This window comes from Hetaerina americana, unplaced genomic scaffold (genome assembly GCF_022747635.1).
Source record: "Hetaerina americana unplaced genomic scaffold, ioHetAmer1.1.p SCAF_8, whole genome shotgun sequence".
Classification (NCBI taxonomy): domain Eukaryota; kingdom Metazoa; phylum Arthropoda; class Insecta; order Odonata; family Calopterygidae; genus Hetaerina; species Hetaerina americana.
The window spans coordinates 12,041,733-12,056,419 of NW_027287427.1; positions in this window are offsets into that span (position 1 = coordinate 12,041,733).

Sequence of the window (14,687 nt, forward strand, 5' to 3'; positions counted from 1 at the left end):
CTGAGCAGTCTGAGACATGTACTGGTTGCAGATTAGCCTCTTGTCCCTCAAAGCTATTCCTATTTTCTGCAATATAGTAATTAGTTTTTACCGAATTCACTCTATCAAATACCTTTTCAAAATCTATGAAACAGATAAATACACCCTGATCGTATTCTATATTCCTCTCGATTTTGGTTCTCATTACTCCAATGGCACCGCAGATGCCTCTCCCCTTCCTAAACTCAAACTGATCATTCCCAAGTAATCATTTGCCCAGCTCTTCATCCTATATTTGATGATTCTGAGAACCACATTAGCTACATAGGAAATCAAATGTATTGTTCTGAAGTCCTCACATGATGTAGCCTTACCTTTTTTCGGAATAGAAGCTAACACTGATCTCACAGTCTACCAGCCGGATTCCTTCCTCATAGATACTACAAATCAATCCATACAGCCTCTTCCTTCCAAATTATCCTAAACCTTGTAGTAGTTCCACATGAATATTTTCTACTCCTTTGGCCGTGTTTGATTTCATCTCCCTTAATACCCTTTCTATCTCATCTTCAACTCTGCCTAATCCTAAGCTATCATCATCTACATCATGTCCTTTTTCTATATCTGACCTTAGTAGTCCAAGTTCTTTACCATTCAGTTCTGCCATATATTCCTTCTATTTCTCTTGGATCTTTTCTGTTTCAACTATTATGTTACCCTACTTAACTCTTAGTGTTAACAGAGATCTCCCCTTTTTACTTTCCAATAATATTTTATGCTTTTTGTATAGGTCACCAATTTCACCCTTCCTCTGCAAACTTACTATGTCCTCAAGCCACATCTTCTGCCATGCATTTGTTACCCATCTCAATTAATAATTTAACTCTTTGAACTTCCTTCTGCCTTTCTCTGTGTTTACATTCTCCCATTTCCTTCTCTCCCTCAGTCCTCTTCTTATCTCCTCGCACTCCCTGGAAGCTGTGTGAATTGATCACACTGTTTCTAAATCTGTGCCTAACCATAATATAATCTAACTGATACCTAGCTGAGTCACCTGGCATTTTTCCTGCATACCTATGCCTTTGGTGGTGTCTAAACCAAGTGCTGGTGATGATTAACCCCTGTTTCCTGCCAAATTCAGTTGCTTTCTCCCTGTACCTAAACTTTGTCCCCCACCTCATCACCATCTCTTCCATAGCCTATTGTCGCATTCCAATCCCCAATCACAATCAAATGTTTTCCTGCAGGCATACATGTAATTACCAATAGGGTATACCATCAGTTAAGAGGACATACATGTTTGCTTGGTGGCATGTGCACCTTAACAATGATGTTGACTACGCTTCTTGCTAAATCTTTATTCAATATTTTGGCAACCCCTCATTGGCTCTTGACCCCTTTGCTGTGTACTACTCTGTAACTATCACTCCAGTAATCCGTGCTATGCTTCCATTTCACCTTGCATAGAACCTAAAATGTCTATGTTTCCTCTTTCCATCGCTCGCTACATATTTTCTAATTTTCCTGTCCTCAAAATTGTCTTAACATTCCAAGTACCTATTCTAACTAATTTGGTCTTCTTTTCCCGCATCTTCTCTCCTGCTGCTTTTGCTTTTAAAGACTTCTGTGAGAAGCCTTGCCTCTTCCACTGCTGTGCACGACCCATGGCAGATTGGGCCATGTTCCATAGTTGCCAGGACTGACATTCTCTATACTGTCCATCATAAAAATTCTTGGGAATGATAATTGAGGTGGTTTCCTGTTGCTTTCCTCAACAGTGTTTTTAACATGACACCACTCAATGGCCGCCCCTGGGGTTGGTTATCTTTGCAGCCTCCTCATTGAGGCACTACGTGGACTACCTTTCGTCTGTCTCCTAACCTTTAACCTATCTGGCATGGGTGATCCTACCAGGAGCATATATCAGTGCCCCTACCAGCACAGCTGTAGGGGTCATCTGAACACACAAGCCCTTCCACCTAATCAAGGGATATATGTATAATTATATATTCATACACATTTGTATGTACACACATGCATGTTTATATCTGTACAGTGATAAGTTCTTCACCTTGAATGTGCCATATCTTGTCCAATAGTTTAGGTGTGTTTAGTGATTAATTGGTATTATTTAAATTATAAATATCACTCTGATGTTGTTTTGTATATCATTATGTTGAATTTGATCAGTTTCTTTCAAATGTTTAATACTTAATTACTCCTGACAGAATGAGAACATTAAGAAATCAGTTGATAGTGAGCACGAGAAAGTTAATGCTCTGAATGATAGAATAATCTTGGAATCTGGAAAAAATGAAGAACTCTCCAAGAATTTGGAGGATATCAAAATTCAATCAAGCGAAAGAGCAAAATTAATTGAAAGTTTTAAACTTGAAAAGGAGGAATTGGAGAATAAATTGTTGCATCTGCAGGATACTCTTGAAAAAATTTCTGAGGAAAGAAATGATTTTGAGAAAAAATATCTTGATATTGTTAAGGAAAAGGATGTCATTCTATTCAAATCAGACTCTGAAATTAAAGTAAGTATATCCATGTACTTGATAAATATTATTCTAATTGAAGTAATTTCATTTTTCTTGTTGGGATTATGTTGTTATTGGAATATTTGCATTTTTAATTTACTTTGATATGTTTTGTACAATAGAAGCTGGATTAAACCTTGTATGCAATGATGTACAACTTGTTTTATTATGAGCCATAAATTTTCTAGGAAAAATATTTTTTGGGCATATCTTTGAGTGGGGTTCACATATATTTGTTCTCTTTCATGTACGTACATGTTCTTCAGACAATGCTATAATTTGATTTCCAGACAAAGAAAATATTGTTATTTTAAATCAATGGCAAATTCATTCACATACTATATGTGCTCGCAAAGTTCATTTTATAGTTAATGGTATGTTGTAATGACATGAATAAGTTTATAGTGAAATGCTACAGGTCTTTATGGTGTATAATTGTATCTCCAAATTTTCTTTAATGCTAAGAACTTGAGCTCTATGGTCTCTTAAATAAATAAAATGAAAACTGTAGCAGTAATAAGTTAGCAACACTCATCCCGCAATGAAAACAAAATTTTTTTGTTGTAATGGTTTGTGGGAAAAGAAATTCCATGACAGTGACCAACCAGAACCTCTCAACCAAAACACCCTCCTGCAGTAGTTTGCAGGAATGTTACTTCCTCTGGTGGAAAGGTTGTGGTTGGTCACTGTTGTGGAATTTCTTTTCCCAAAAACCATCACAACAAAAAAAGTTCGTTTTCATTGTGGGACGAGTGGTGTTAACTTATTATGGCTGTAGGAGTTTTCATTTTATTTTATTAATTCTTGGTCTTTAGGAGTCCATCTTAAATCCCTGTTTAGAGTTACAGTGTAATAAATTGGCCACTTTTGAGGGGATATGTCTTCAAAATGTAATTTGGCTGAGCATTGCTATGGCTGCGAACTCAACGATTGGGATGAATGCCCTGGAACTTCCAAATATTATTACCTATGCCATTCATTCCAATCATTGTTTTCAAAAGGTTAAAGGTGGATGACTGAAAAGTAAGATAGGTCATTCACTACTTAATAATGCTATGCAGTTTATAAATCTGTTACTTTTGTAACCATATGTTTCAAAAATTTGCTATACCACAAGATGAAGCCCCATGTCCTGGTACTCATTCATATCTCCCTGGTTAATTCTATAGATTTCATTTCATCAGCTCTCTTTCCTGCTTTATTCTCCTTCCTATTTTTTATTCTGATGTTTCACTTCATTAAATACTAAATTATGATATGAATTCACTTCGATTACTGGGAAACTGCTAATTAATCGTGCTGTGTCCAAATCTGAACATAGTGATAAAATGTAGTCCAACTGATATGTCTCTGAATCCCCAGGCATTTTCCACTTATACCTGCACCTACTGTGGCATTAAAACTATTCATTATGATTAAGCAGTCTAATACAGGTCTCTTGCTTTCTCACTATGGCCATTCCTTGTTCCTAAACTGTAGTCTCATATGTCACTGCCATCTCCCTTTGCCTACCATCGCATTCCAATCCCCCATCACCATCAAATTTTCCTCCTATAGACACCCTCAATTATTTTCTCTAGTCAATCAAATACCCTACTTCTTCCTCTCCTTGGTTACATATTGTCATGTAGAGCTGTACAATGACCAAGTTCACTGATTCAGTCCTTATTTATACTCATGATATTCTATCACTCGATCTATGTTAACTATGCTTTTCCCTACCTTTTTGTGCAATTATACTGCCATCACCTGGTTTCTCTCTTCCATGTGAAGTGTGAATACATCCAAGAGAAGTGCCCCAGCTCCTACAAATAAATCCCAAGCCCGCAAGAATTTTTGGCCTACTCAAATGCCATAAAAAAGACATTCCCATAAGAAAATTTGTTGTCTCAGGCGTAACTTTGTGGAATTTCCATAACGTATTGAAATGAAATGAAATAATGTACTTCGCAATTCCACACACTTTATTTAAAAAAACATGACCCAGGTTTCGACATTGAACATCATCATCAGGTGACGATCAACGTCAAAACCTGGGTCGTGTTTTTTTTAAATAAAGTGTGTGGAATTACAAAGTAAATTATTTCATTTCAAATCCCATAAGACCTGTGGTTTCCTGTGTTTCAACACCCAACCACCTATTGGTACAGTAAGTCAATTCCCTGTTCAAATGTTGTTCTAAATTCAGGTGCAAGTATGGAATTAAAAATATGTATGAGTCTGCGGCCACCTTTCCAAATAGCTGTTAGCCCATGCATGCTCAATGATGTTTTTTGATGTCAAAAATTTGTTCACCAGTGTCCCAAGGAAAAAACCTCTCACCTTAGTAGAAGGAGCACTTACCAGGGAAAAAGTTTGTGTCAGTTATAAGTGAAATGTGGTCCCTATACTTGCATGCTACAAAACAATTTTTTAAAATGGGAATCATTACCAACAGCTTGGTGGCCTAGCAATGGACTCTCTACTGCTGCTGGTGGACATTTATATGGACAACCTTGAACATTGCCTGTTCTACTCTTTGGTACATTGGCACCAACATGTAGATGATGTGGTTTGGGTGTGGAGAGTAACAAAAAGAAAAATGAGCAGTTTTTGGAAATTTTCAGATTCTCTTGATGAGAATATCAATTTTGCACGTGAAAGAGGGTGTGGGGAAGCTTTAAATTATTTTTACTTGTGCATTAGGATCATGCATGGGAAGTTTATATTTTACTGTTTGAGGCTTCACTCTGTGGAAGTATTTATTTTCCTTACTAAAAAGATTGTACTTTGTGGGAGTGCTGGAAATTATTTTAGCGCAGGTGGTGCTAGGAAATACTAACAAAGCACATATAAAGCGTTTGAATGAACAGCAGATTTATTCTGAGTGCTGTGGATAACAGACCAAGGTCAACGCGATAAGATATATGCCATGGGTGCAATGTGCACAGGAGGGATGAACGCTCGGCTGGGGTTGAGACGTCACTAGTTCCGCGTGGGTCAAAATGCCTCCTCGTGGGTCGTGCCTAGGGTGACACCTCGCGGCACACCCCTGAATCGCACAAACAAATGAACCACCACATACTTTTCCACAGATTTTTATTATAAGGTACAATGCATTTCACCAACTTGTGGCATTATCAGGTACCTGATGATGCCGCAAGGAGTCGGTGAAATGCATTGTACCTTATAATATAAATCTGTGGAAAAGTACAAAGTCTTTTTAGTATGGATGAAAGCGAAATTTCCCTGTATTCAGAAGTGCTATAATGATCAAATAATACACTTTAATTCAAGGCATCACATTTCATAGTGACTGGCCACCTTTTCACTCAATGATTCACAGAATGTGCAGCATTCCCATGCCAATCACAAGTACACACAAGGAACTCCAGACCATAAAACAAATAGTGGAAAACAATGGATGCCCTACACATTTGATGGACTCGCTCTTCTTGGTATTGTTAATGTCTAAAGCCACAAAGGAATATTTGCTAAATGAGCCATTGCATCCTACCCGCTCCCCCCTCCGCCACTTAACAAACAACAAGGCTCAACCTCTCCTCTCCCCTACTCCAACTCAGTCCCCTCCTTCCCTGCATGTCAAAGGACTTATTACTTTGTTGTTTTGATTCCTCCATTTTTCTCCCCATCCCTTTCCCACCCAATTGGAATAGTAAATATGTATACAATGCAACCATGTGCTGACTTCACACCTGATGATGCTAAGCGGCAGTGAAACCATGGTCGTGTGTTAATAAACTGTTAATTGCAGAGTTTTTTTTACCATTTCTTGGAATATGGAGAAATTCCACGTACTCAAAGAACTGCAGGAGATGCCATCACAGAAACTTTTATTGTTATTATTTTATATATTGTTGCAATTAGGCCATTGTCCTGGTGGCAATGGTCAAGTCTGATCAACTATCACTCTTACAATGAACATACACACACAAGAAGAACAGATATGAGACAAAATGCTCTGGTATACAATGACACTTCAAGATTAGTTTAAGAAAGTTTAGTTTTTCCATCCCTTTCCATAATTATTCCCACGCTTCATCATTTTTAACAATTCTATGCATAGTGCCTAACCTACTCCTTTTTCTTTTATTTTTCTAACTCTCCCATTTAAGTACATCCAGCATTTCCATAACACTATCTGTTCTTTTGTACCTTTCAAGTACATATCTTGCTGCCTTTCTTTGAACTTTTTCTATCTTTTTAATATGTCCCACCTCATATGGATCCTATGATATGAAAGAGTATTCTAGGATAGGACTAACCAGTACCTTATATGCTTTTTCTTTTGTGGCCATGCTACTTTCTTTTAATTTTATGATTACCCAATGAAGTATTTTAAATGCCTTCTGTGTCATTTTATCTACTTGGACTCCCCCAACCAAGATCCCTGGTTAAGTAAACGCCTAAATATTTGTAATGACTGCTACATGGGATTCTTCCTCCAATGAGGGTGTAAATATCCTTTTGTGCATTCCTTTTATTTGAAAAAGTTATATGCTTACTCTTACTTACACCAATGTTCATATTATTATTTTTAACCCAGTCACCAAGATAATTGATGTCATTTTGAAGTATTATGCAGTCATTTACATACTCTACCCATCTATATATAATGCAATCATCAGCAAAGAGCCTTACTTGGGAATGTAAGTTATTTGGAAGATGGTTTACGGAAATTAGGAAGAGTAATGACCCTAGAACACTGCCTAGTTGAACTCCTGCATAAATGTTCGCCTGTTTTGAAAATGCATTCCTGATCTTCATTTTTTAATTGTGCATGTAAAAAAATTTTTTATCCATTGCTTTACCCTCAAATCCAATGGTAACGACTCCAACTTTAATATTAATCTATTGTGAATCACTCAGTCGAAAGTTGCCAAAAAGTCAATGATTACCACATCAACATCCATTCCTTCATCTATTGTGTCAGCAATATATTGGCTTAATCCCAAAAACTGTATTTCACACAAGTAACCCGTTCTAAACCCATGTTGGTGTTTAAATAGCCATCTATCTCTTGTCTACCATTCTGGAATGTAGTCCGCAATCCTTTTTTTCCATTATTTTGCAGACAACTAATGTAATGCTTACCAATCTATAACTGTTGGCCATTGTTTTATCACCTTTCTTGAAAATTGGTGTAATGTTTGCTCTTTTCCAATCACTAGGCTAGGCATCACTATTTAAAGCTACTTTGAATAGATGACTCGGTACAGAGCTATGGTGGTAACACCCAGTTTTAGAATAACAATTGATATATTGTCTGGTCCCACTCATTAATTCTTTCTTCCTCATCTTCCTTGTTTTTTTCACAAAATATGAGTCTCCCATTATGATACTGTTTGTCCAGGAAAGTGAGCTGTTTTGTGCTGTTACTCAAACAAAGTTCTTGGTTATTTCTGAGCTATTTAGGTGAGCCTTATTTTTAGTTTAATTTCTATGCCCCAAAAAACATCCATAAAGCAGGAGTTGAAAATATTTGCTATTTCTACATTGTCAGTTATAATCCTATTACGGTTAGTTTTTAATATGTTCACGTGTTCCCTGTTGTCTTTCCTCATTCTCATATGCCTACAAAATTTTGTTGCATTGTCCTTCAAAATTGCATTGATAAGAAATTTTTCCTTTGCCTTATTTTCCCCTCTTTAGGTTCTGGACCAACCTGCTGTAATGCTGTGACATTTCTTTACTTTCATTCTTTAATCTGTGTGCCTCTCTTGAGTTTTTTATGGTTTTGTTGTAGTGCTACTGATCTGTATTCTGTTTCAAATTTTTAATGGAGACATTTTTTTTGACCTTCAAGAATTATTTCTTTAAATGCTTCCCATATTTTCTCCACGGTCGCTCCACTACCTGCTTACCCTGGAAATTTGCCCCTTACAAACTCTTGAAACCCTTCATTATCTGCACGGGTATGTAGTCAAATTTTCTTTTTATCTCCCATACATCCCTTTGCTATACCAATGCATCTGAACACACACTGCTGCATGGTCACTAATTCCTGGAAAAACATCTACACTAAAAAAAGGGTTTGGAGGTCTAACGAGGAAAACGTCAAGTATGTTTTCTACCCTAGTGAGCTTATGAACCACCTGGGTAAACCCTCCTTTGTTGATGAGTTGATTTACCTGATCTTATGCCTGCCTGCCCCCTGCTGTTTTGCCCCCTCACCCTATTTCTGGAAGGTTTAAATCCCTGGCCATGGCGATATGATCTTGGGGGTTTTCAGAGCAATAGTCAGCAAGGATGTCTAATGAGTGCATACCTTCGCTTGGACTTCTACCCACAGTAATTATCTTTAACCATTTGCTATTTTTTGCTTCACGTATCTTTACATAATCTCACTGTCAGTTCATTGCCAATCTAAAAAGCCTATTATGTTGCTACAAACACAAATGAATATACCTCTGTCTTTCTCACCTTGATCCCTTCTATAGACATTGTAATTTGACGGAAAAATTTTGGCCAATTAAATGCTATCGTTTAGCTAAGATTCTGTGCCAATTATGATGTTGGGGTTACTCATATCTATGATAGTCCTAAATTCCTTAGTTTTGTTGAAGATACTTCTACAGTTCACCTGGAGGATATTTAAGCTCTTACCTTCAATTTTACCTTCTATGCCATGCAAACCCTTGGGTCTGCTTTGTGGAGCCACTGGGCAACGCTCTGCTCACTACTTATTATCCAGTCGTTCCTCGCCATTCCCTGTATTCCTGTTCATATTCCTCTTCCACTCTCCGCTTCCAGTCCCTTTTTCAATTCTTCTTCTGACAGCGGGGATCAAGATGTTGCGGTGGCTATCGCACTGGCTTCCAACCCAGAGGGCCCTGGTTCAAATCCCGGCGGTGTTGAATATTTTTCTGTGGTATCTCTATGCCTACTTGAGGTGCTTTGTGGAGGGCACTTTGAGTGAGTACGCTGTCCTTCGGATGTAACGTTAAGCTGTGGACCCCTTGGCACCTTTCGTAAAGAGTAGGCTAATGCCAATGCCAGGTTTCTCTCCACCCCTCATCCTATCCTGTCCATCCCTAACGGCGCAAATGACCTCAGCTGTCAGTCGCCTCCCCTTAGAACCACCACTTCTGACAGTTTCCTTTGAAAACTCTCTCCAATAGAATGAAGCTGTCGCACAGTCAGTAATTTTGCCTCTGCAGTGGTGGTTAATTTCCACTTCCAAAGCACCTCTGTTGACACCTATAAGTTTCCCTGCTTCCCGTATGTGTTTATTAAATTGCCTATTAGTTTTCCTTGCTTATGGGAACCCCTTACATTGAGTTGAGCACCATCCACAGGGTGAGTTCCAAAAGTAATGCAGTTACTTTTTTTGAGTAATTAATCGAACAGATTTACAAAAACACCTAAAATTCTTCAAAGTACTGCCCTTGGGATGTACACATTTTTTACAGCGACTCTGCCATGACCGGTATGCACCCTGGAAGGCGTTCCAGGGACCTCTTGCAAGGTCTTCATCATGGCTGATTGGATCTCTTCTATGGACGAAAAACGGGTTCCTTTCAGGGCTGCCTTAATCCGAGAGAACAAGAAGTCCGCTGGGGTGATGTCAGGACTATAGGGGAGGTGGGGCAGCGTTGGCACCTGGTGTTTGGCCAGGAACTCGTGGACTATTAGCGCAATGTGGCAAACACCTTAGGCACGAGCTTGGTGCGCACTCTCCTTATCACTAAATTTCCAGTAACAATGCAAAACACAACATTAGACGACAAGTTTAGTTCATTGGCAACCATCTTGATACTCAATTGACGGTCTGAGTCCAACAATTATCGAACATGAGCCACCTTGTTGCCGGTTTTGCTGATTGACGGCTGCCCAGAGCATTTTTCATTGTGAACCTCTTCCCGGCCCTCCTGTAAGGCCTTAACACCTCGAAACTTGTGAGTTGGACAGAGCGGGGTTCCTGTGAGCCTCACCAATCATTTTGGTCTCCTCTAGAGATTTTTTCAGTTTAGCACAAAACTAAGTAATCTAAGCGTCCCCCCCCCCCCTCCTAATCCAAGTGGTTTGATCCCTCTCTGACCAATAGGAGCAGCGCAGGAAATTCAATTACATTACCTTTGGAACACACCCTGTATCCCTAGATCGTGATCGTTTATCCAACAGTTTGTATCAACTGAGAATAAACCTAGTCTTTGACACACCCAGTCTATTCCTTTGTTAATATAGTCAATTCTGCTGTCCCAAATATCTTTTCTTCTTATGATTAATATGATCACTATGTTTGCCTTTAAAATGTCTTATTTGCTGCTATGCCCAAATCCCACGCCAATCCAAGTATGTGGTCATCCGTTTTGGCCCTTCGGACATCATTTGTGCCAATGTTGTAGGATCACCACTTCCTCTTCCTACTCACACCGTCTCCTCAATTTTATGTTGCAATTTCTCCATTCTTACTCCTGAGAAGCAATTTGCCATTGCCTCACCTTCCTCTCAAACGTCTCCGCTGAACCTTATCATAGAATCCCCCATGATCTTTACCTTTGTTTTATTCTGATTTTGTTACTATGTTCCTTTGGGATGTGGTGGACCTTCCCTAACTGAATTTCTTTCACTTGTGCTGCCTCCTCCACAGGAATCTGCACTGCAGCATTTTTCTGATAATCTTGTTTCGGTGTGTCTTTTCCTTCTTCTGTCTATAAAAGCCTTGAAATTTACACATTTGTTATCTAGTTGACATTTTAACCTCTCGTTTTTATCCTTAAGGGCTGCTATTACTTTCTTAACTGTTTGCAATTCACTCCTTAGCTTTTTATTGTAGTGTCTTTCTTGCCTAGTTTGTTTGAAACACTTATAGAATTCCTTGCACTTCCATCCTTCTTGAATACACTCTTTCATGGTCTTCTTATTGCACTTGAAGTGAAACTAACATCCACAATCTGTGCATTTGGCACCATTTTTTAAATACCTTTTGCAGACCTTGTTCTTAGTCACCACTTTACTCTCCAGTATGACCTCCCAAGGCATTATGACCACAAACTTTCACTTCATTAGAGGGGTTAGAGAAAACGTCCACTCTTGGTGGCTGTGTATGGAATAATTTTAATGGTATCATCCAATAACATGCATTAAAATTCAGAAATTTCAAAGTGTAGAAATCATTTGCCTTGTCCAGGATCCTGGTGAAGGGTGATGATTTTTACTGGTTGAAATTACTACATTTTAAATTCTGTATAGTTAAGCCTTAGACTGTAAGCTACAAGCCACACCGTGATAGTCCTCATCACTGAGGAATATATGTTGTGTGTTCTTTATGTTTTTCTGTGTTGCCCTCTATATATTGGATTATGATGTATCTTTCCTCTTCATTTGACTTCTTCCAGGGGTCATTTATTGAAGTGCTCTTAATTAGTAAAGGCATAGCCACTATTTAAATGACTGGAGATTCAACCAACTATGAGTGGTAGCCACTATCTTGAAATGCTTTCATCAGATGCTTTTTCTCTGAGGTGATTGAAATAATGTCTGACAGATTAATCATTCATTGAAGTAATATCCTAATGACTCTGAAGTTTTGTAAAGGGAGGTGTAAAGACACATGTAAATATTGGATTGTTTGCATAATTTTTCATAAATGCTGAATGACACAGGCTTCACCTCTTTTATGACATCTCTCTTAGTGAGATTTTTTTGAGTAATCTACAGGTTAAGGTAGATTTTGGATGGACACAACTACCAAATACATACTTTGCGACTCCTAACAAAACACTATCAAGCAGCCTAATCTTACATCAAGTCCCTCTTCATTTCTGAGTATTTCTTTCCTCCCTTGATCCCATCCAACATCTGTATCCTGTTCCTGCCCTTTCCTCATTTGCCTAACATTCTCCCCTCTATTACCGTCTTCAACATCCCACTGCTGATCAATATGCCCTTCATCCATTTTTCCCCTGCTCCTTAGGATTTCTCCCCACAAATCTCTCTCCTCGCCCACCATACTTAGTACTTCCTCATTTGTTTTCCCTTCTGTCCATTTCACCTTCTCCATCCCTCTCCACACCCACATATCAAAAGCCTCCAATCTCCTTCTATCATTTGCTTCAGTGACCACGTTTCCTTGCCATACATAACTACACTCCATAGCAAATTTTTAACACATCTTTTCTTAACATCCTTACTCCACGTCCCTCTCATCAACTCCTTCCTCCTTGTGAATGCCTCTTTTTCTAGTGCAATTCTTCTCGTTACGTCCCTGTTGCTTTGACTGTGTTGGTCCAAAATACTTCCTAGATACGTTAACTGTTCTACCTGCTCTAGTTTTTGCCCTCCTATTTTAATGTTTAACTTCGCCTTTTTCTTTCTAGAAAATTGCATAACCTTTATTCCTAGTGAGATATATACATTATATAAGGAATGACCGATAGTCTTTTTTGAACCTCCATGGTGAACTTGATGGATGCATTCTGTTGGTTTAGATATTTTAAAAACTTTTTTAGTTCTTCCTCTCATATTAAAAAGCTATTAACCATGAATGAGTATCTTATGAATCTCGTTTGATTTTTCTCATAGTTAGGCAGTCTTTTGACCACTTATTTCATAAATAACTTTCCAATGGTAAATGGCTGTGAAAAATCTATCTTTTTCTTTGGTTTGTGCATAGAAACTTTTATTTCATAAGAAACTTGAATTTCATCTCATTGCTACATTTGAAGTCCAATTTCAAGGAGTTCTTTAAAAACTCTTAATGTGAACAATCATTTTCTGAAGAATCATGATGTCCTTTGCCAGAACCAATATGCATACCAAACCAGCTTTCCAGGGACCAAAAACTGGGTCTACCCATTCATAACAAGCTATCCCCGCACTTAAGAGTTATCAAGAGTTTAAGTTCATTCAAATCACAAATGAAGCAATTTCTCCACTCTTAACTTTGTTATTCTTTTGTTGAATTTTACCTGGACACTTCTATTTGAAGAATGTTCTTGTATATTTCATTCTGTCTAATTTGTCTATGATTGTTCTATTTGCCAAGTTCAATACTAATATGCAATTGTATTCAGGGAATAAAATATTTTTATTGTTACACCCACATTTTAGACCAGATTTCAGGTTAATAACGTTTAAGCATATGGCTGACCCAGTGAGCCAGTTAATTTTCCGCCTAACTCATATGCAGAGTTAATGCTTTCTGGATAGGTTTTGTATCCTTTTAATGAATTTAATTAGACTGAATTTAAGGCATCAAGCTGTCAGATAACTCACTTAATATTACTATTTGACTAAATTTAGTGTTTATGGTCTTTAGGAAATGGTTGGTGTGTTAGAGAAATACAAACGTGAGTGTGATGGGACTGTAAGCCAAAAGGAGGCCATAATAACAAAATTAAATGGTAATATTGAAGAAATTCACAAGATAAAAGAAGATCTTGAGGAGCAAGTCATGAAACAACAGAAGGAAAATAATACTTCTCTCAGGAAAATTGCTGATTTGGAAAAAGAAAAGGTTGCAAAAATATTTATTTATTGCTAAAATTATTTTATTAATGAATGCTGAAATAGATAAATGCTCTTAGGAGATTATAACTGTAGTATCTCTCTATAATGCTTAAGAAATATTTATAGTTACTCATTAGTTACTTTTATCATGCATGGATTTTTAATAATTTATTTTTTCTCTTGTGGAAAATATCAGGATATCATTGAAAAGACACTTCAGGTGAAGGTGATGGACCTTGAATTGAAATTGACGGCCAAGGAGAAAGAAATGGCTGAGAGGGAAGTGGCTCTATTGAAAAATGAAGTGCATAAATCACCATACTCTGAAAAGGTGTTTAGATCACCATCGAACATGAATTCCATAGGGACAGGAGATAAAAATATAATGCTAACTCCTAAGAGTGGTATATCACCAATTCCTATACAGGTATTTATTAAGTATGAAGCTAGGTCACTCCAGAATAAATTTTAGTTTAAGATGCCAAGTAAAGTTTTGCCATAATTTTCGTCCTGAAAATTTACTTAAGCTCACCAACACTCCTCGTCAAAATCCAAGTATCTTGAAAGAGCCAAATACACCTGGAGCCAACAAGAAACAAGTGACTTTCCAGGAGGACACGAGTGACACAGATGCGTCAAGTGTGGATGCTATGATAATTGATGTAAGTGGCAGTTTCCACTCCATTACCACCATGAATGATGGTAGTGGTA